Here is a 6,532-nt window from a genome sequence, read left to right as displayed (position 1 = left end):
TCGACGTCATATTTAGCATAAAATGATATCGGAATAATTTCGTTTTGCTTTCAATTAGAATAAACCTTTAGTCGACGTCTACAATTAATATATTTGTCTTTTATAATTTAAGATAGCAATTTAAATTAATTAGATTTATCTTGATTTGAATTTAAACTCTTCAATTTTATTCCTTACTAGCAGGCCAACTGGCGTTGCCTTATCGTAAAATATGCTGAAATATTATATTTAATACATATAGATTCCGTATTTATTATATACTAGCAGAGGTGCCCGGCATTGCCCGGGTGTGGAGAGGTGGTGTAGTAAGATACCCCGAAACAACAGTCGGCAGCCCGTGTGGAAAGAGGTTTAAATTTTCTTTTTTTAAAGTGGTAGTAGCGGGGGTGCTCGGGTGTGGAGTGGTGGGGACTGAATCAAAACAACAGTAGACAGCCCGGCTGGAGAGAGGTATTAAAAAAAAAAAAAAAAGTGGTTGTAGGCAGACAGGCTCGAACACGTAACGCAAAGGAGGAAAAGAAAGTGAAAAAAAACTAACGTCTTACCTGATGCGTCCATCGCGAAATCGGAAGTCGCGAGCTTTGGAATTAAGGGTAGTCAATCGAAAGCAAGCGATAACTTGCGAAAATGTCGACAAAAAAACGACCCCTCCTTGTAAAAAAAACCCGCCTAGGGTGAAGGAATGAACGTTTTGGCCCAATTTTTCGATATTTGTCGCCCGAGAGATCGAGCTTTGAAACGATACAAATGTTGTCACGTTTTGACGCGTCTGTTGGGGGAAGGGTCCGCGACACGCACACATACACACATTTTTCCTTTTATATATTAGATTTAGAGACAATTCTCTATCGATTATCATATAAAACTTAATACAGGCATGTAAAACTCAGAGCCCTTCGGGGCCACAGTAATCAGTTTGTGTTGGCATGAGGGCTGCACCCCTACAATATTAATCAAAGTCGTTAAATAAAAATCATTGCTGAATATGTTGCTTTTACCGGTAATTTAGAAACATGCAATAGTTTGGTCATATTCAAGAATGCAAGTTAAAAGTACTTGTAGTTTAATAAAAGAATATAACAAAGGAAATTAGCATAACATATAAATATCTTCTTTATTTCGATATAACGAAAATTTAAAAAGCAACCTATATAGCCAACATGTATTTGAATGCAACAAATGCAATGCACATAAATTATGATTCAAAATGAACATTTATTGAACAAGTACTCAAACATGTCGACACCTCTTGTTCTTAACAAGCTTTAGTATGACTGGCTGAAGTTTCTGTGTATTTCTGAGCTTTACAATAGAAGATAAGTGTTTGCCAGTCAACCTAGTTCTCTGAGAAGTTTGAAGGAAAATAATTGTTCGCACAAATAGGTGGAACCAAACATTGCCACAATCCGTGTGACAAACTTTCTGAAATTTATAAACCTTTTCAGAAGATATGAAAAGAAATTATATATTCCCACTTCAAAATACTTTGCTCTGAGTAAAGAATCTGACTGCATTTCTAACAGTTCCATTTGTAGGCTTTCGTCTGCCTTAGCAACATCATAAGTAAGCGACGCTATGAATAATGCAAATCTTGCTTAAAATATTAGAAATCACGAAATCGTTTTTTGAAACTCCTTTGACAATGATTCCAGGTGACTGTCATACTTGGTAAAACTTAGTGCTGACTTAGTATTAGAACTATTTTTTAGCTCTTTGCACGTTATCATACAACTGAGTGATGAGCTTGTTTTTACCTTGTAATTTCAAATTGAGATCGTTTAATTGTGCTGTAATGTCTACGGCAAAAGCCAGACCCTGGAACCAACTTTCATCTTTAATTTCATCAGTTTTTCCACCTTTCATCTCCCAAAAAAGTGATTATTTCTTGTCTTAATAAATAAAATCTTTTCAACACTTTGTGACATGACAACCAGCATACATCTGTGTAAAATGGAACATTGGTGAACTGATTATCCAAATCTTCTAACAACTGGTTGAATTGACAGTGGTTGAGAGAACGACCTCTGATATAGTTCACTGTCTTCATGACTAAACCAAGCACGTGATCCAATTTTAAAATCTTTGAACAAAAATTTTGTTGATGAATAATACAGTTGAAATGTGTAAATGACAAATCCGGATGTAATTTTTTTTATTTTTGCTTGTAACTTGGCAGCAACACCGTTATGTCTGCCAACCATATTCGCTGCACCGTCAGTAGACAAGCATACAAGCTTGCTCAAATCTAAATCATATTCATGCAGAACCCGTTCAACATTCTCAAAGATGTCCTGGCTTGTTGTAGTGTCATGCATAGGGATTAGTTCAATCAGTTCTTCATAAATGTTAAATTTATTGTCACGGGCCCTGATGAAGACCGCAAGCTGTGCTATCCCAGTGATATCGACAGTCTTATCAATTGCAATTGAAAACTCTTCGAATCTTAATGATTCAGCTTTCAACTGTTGCTTCAAATCACTTGATATTTCATCAATCTTCAGCAACAGTGTTCCTGGTAAGGGAAATATTTTTGAACAAGTGTGCTTTTTCCGGACACACAACTTCGGCCGTTATTATAAGGCATTGTTTCACAAAATCCCCTTCGGTGTAAAATTTCACGTGCATCGCTATCAATCGACTGAGTTCATCGTTTGCATTAATGGAAACGACATTTACTTTCTGACTTTTTGTAAAAAAAGGCCTGTTGCTGTGTCAAGTTAAACGTCAATTCATTGAGCATTGAAACACGCATGGAGCCTTCATATTTATTATAAGACAGATGATTTGTTTCATATCTTTGCAGGTTATACGCCTTCGGCGTAGAAATATGGTTATTGCAAATTAAACAATGTATATTTCTATTCACTTCTGTGCAAAAATACTGTAGTTCCCATTTTTCTTGAAACACTCGCTTTTCTTCATTTACCTTTCTTTTTTTCCTAGTGCAATCTGGGAAATTAAAAAGTCAAAATAAAATCAAACACAACGAAAAATATTTATAAAATATCAAGAAAAAAAGTTATCACAAAGGAATCTGGTCCCTAAACAGTATTACCCGATTCATATTTTTAGTTATAAAAGTCAATGTTAATAAAAAGTACACAATAGTAAAAAGGAATATAGCTATAGGGCCTACACAGCAGGAAACGTAAAAGTAGATAAAATAAATACAGAATAAGAGGTGTGTTCGAAGAATGGTTAAAATTGGTTATCTATCCTTGTTTTGGCAAAGTTATTCTTTACACCGAAACCATCAATCAAAGGCTTAGAACGTCACGGGCACAACATTTTATGATTTATCACTTTATGAAGACAATTTGCTTATCGACAGGTTTATTGAAAATAGAAGAAGATAAAAACTGAAAATAAAAGGAAAAAGAGAAATACAGTGACAGTGTGAAAAGTGGGTAAGAGAGAGAAGCGGGGGAAACGCTTAAAAGTCCAAGACAATGAAAATGTGAGTTCAAATAACGATGTGAAGAAATTGAAAGTCAATAAATTCTGTAAAAAAAAAAGGTATTTGTTTCTTTGGGGTTTCACTAAATCTAATTTACCGGTGATAAAGCAAAAAGCTTGTCCCTTCGAAAAATTGAATTTTCTGCTGGTTGGGAATTTGGTATTATATAAAAGAGAAACAAGTTCACTACGATAAAGTGCATCGCAGCAAATAGAAATAGTCTCATCGATAGGCATGTTAGTAAATAAACTGGAAATATCAAAGCAGCAAAAGAAAGAATTTTTTTTGATTGGGAGTAGTATCTCTAATGATGCTGAAGAAAGTAAACGAATCAGAGACGCAATAAGCAGCATCTTAGATCCTATCCTCACCGACATTTTCGTTAGGTTTTATGAATTAATACTTTTTAAATCACCACATAACACTTCTGCCTTATATTTTCGTTGAATTTGAGCACAGAAGTTAAGCAACGCCCAGTCTGATCATAAGCAGATGGGTGGTCATTTGGGGATAGTAGCTGTTGTATATATAAGATTGATGACATTTCTCTGCAAAAAAAATAAATAAATATAAATAAATAAATAAATTTAAAAAATATCATCGTCATCTCACACGACTGGGATATACACACGACTTGGGATCGCTTGTGAATTTAATATTTCCTAGAAATATTGTCTTTCAGGAAAAGTTGAATCAACTTCTCCAAGTTGAATGGTGCATTATACAGGCAGCTACGATCATAACATCCAAACACAGATGGGTAGAGCACGTAGCTAAACAACATGACAACAGATTATCCATCAGGACAACGGAATGGACACCTCGTGAACATAAGAGACCATAGGGAAAACCAAGAACGAGAGGTGGGACGACCTGATGGGTCCCACATGGCAGTGGGTAGTTCGGGACTCAGTTAAATTGCTAAATTTCAGGGAGAGCTTTCTCATTGAGTGATAAACCCCTTATTAATTTGATTTGATTTGATCATAGTGCAGGTTGTGCAATGTATTTCAGGCAATATGTTACTCTTTTACTGGCAGATTTTCGTAGAAGCCACACTCTACAGTCACTCATGCCAATCTTTCACAAACAAAAACACTCGACTAGTTACAACCACTGTCAACAATTTCACCCACTCTTTATCTGTGCCTAAATCAAAACGCAAGTTCCATAGACAAAGCTTTTTTTCCTAGAACTGTTGTAACGTTGCTACCTTCGGAAATAAAACAAAAATAAGTAAATTCGACTAGCTTTTCTTTCTTTTTTTAACACCAGTCGTTTATTACTCTCTCGACACCAGTTTAAAAGTTTCTCTCTGCGGGGACATATTTCCATCTTATCTAGCGAGCATTTCTCTTTCTCCTCCACTACACGCCGGCCATAGGTAGCCGTTTTTTCACAGGTCTATTTTTTTTTCAATCGCACTTTTTCTTCTCCCAACTACATGATATTCTTTATTCTTATTCTCGTCGTGTCAGTTCGCGCATATTTCTTAATTTGCATATGTGCTTGTGTCCGCTACTGCTGTTAATATCATCACAATCCAGCTATCTTACAGCTCCTACTGATATTTTTCCCACGCGCACATACACGCTCTGTTACATACCTCCCCTTCCAAAAGAAATTCTTTAGAATTATTTATGATTATTTAATTAAACCTGCGTTAGGTAATAAAAGAAATCAAAAGTTCACACAATAAAGCATGATTACTTAAATCCAAATAAAAATGTCTTCATGTATAATCTGTTCGGTATTTTCATTTTATACTTATTTTCGTCAGACATTCCTTTCCTTGTTTATTCTTTCTCTTTTTTTTATTTGTAAAAATAAAGGAATTCCAATTTATTCGAAAAAATATTTAAAAGCAACGTTTTAATACGTTGCAAGGAAAACCCCCATTGAACTGTTTAAATAGCGCGGGTGTATTTTTTTTTTTTTTTTTTTTTTTAGATTTTCAGAAATTTCATCGAAACAGTGTTGAAGTGTTCCAGCTTAGCTGTGCAAGAATACAATTTCAAATGTTAAAACTATTTTACAAAGCCAGTCAAATAATTCCAAGACTAATCAGACTTTGCATAGTCTTTGATGTTTGTTATTCCTGAGTCTGTAAATTCACCAAACTGAGACCGTGTATTTTTATTTTAGTAATAAAATCAGTTTAATGCATCTTGACAATCTTCATAACACGTATGTTATAATGATAATTCTGGTCCAAGAGTCATTGTGCATATATTTTTTTCGGGTGATTTTTTTCTTTCGCGCAGCTTTTTTTCTTATTCTCTAACATCAACCCTCGATTATCTTTCAATATACAATTTCAATATTCTTTTAGTCATAACATTTACATCTCTCCTTGCACATTGATAAATTTGTACGCCATCTGCCTAAATAGTTTTATTTTTGGCTCAAACCTCCTCTTCGAAATCATTGATTAAACTAGTTATTATAACTTTTTCCCATTCCTATGACTCATTTGTCGCTTTATTGCTCAGTAATTTTTAACGAGATTATTTGAGAGAACACTAGTTAATCAATCTGTTTGTTCAGTCAACGGCTCCTTTTCCCTCGTAAGGGCTCAGCCCCTCTTTGGCGATATTATTCAAAGCAATTTTGGCTTATTTTTGTCTCTTAACTGCTCCGCCCCCTGATTGGCGAGATTAGTCATGACTATTACGGTGGATACCTGATCCAACGGGCTAGAAGCATTATCCGTGCCCCGACTTAATCAGATATCAACATTATACAACAATTATTACATTTTTCCATTTTCGTATCACAATACAGTCTGACATTATCAATAACATCGGCAGTTCTATCTAATACGAGCACTGCTTCTTCACTAACTACTCTCTAATTACCTTTATCCTCTAAAATTCTTTGTTCGTAAACTGCCCCGTCATGGTTCAATGTAGCTGCCATCGCACAAAGACAGCATGCACTCCGTTGGTTCGTACGTCATAAGTTAAATGCAAATAGGCAAAAATTTATAAATTCTAGAACTCATTGTAAAAGAGTAATAGCCACAGCCAAAAGAAGGCATGCAAAGTTAAGCAGTGTACGCATAGAATCGCCGAA

Source organism: Euprymna scolopes, chromosome 2 (genome assembly GCF_053919585.1).
Source record: "Euprymna scolopes isolate OS-2025 chromosome 2, ASM5391958v1, whole genome shotgun sequence".
Lineage (NCBI taxonomy): Eukaryota > Metazoa > Mollusca > Cephalopoda > Sepiida > Sepiolidae > Euprymna > Euprymna scolopes.
Note: the sequence above shows the minus strand (reverse complement) of the source record.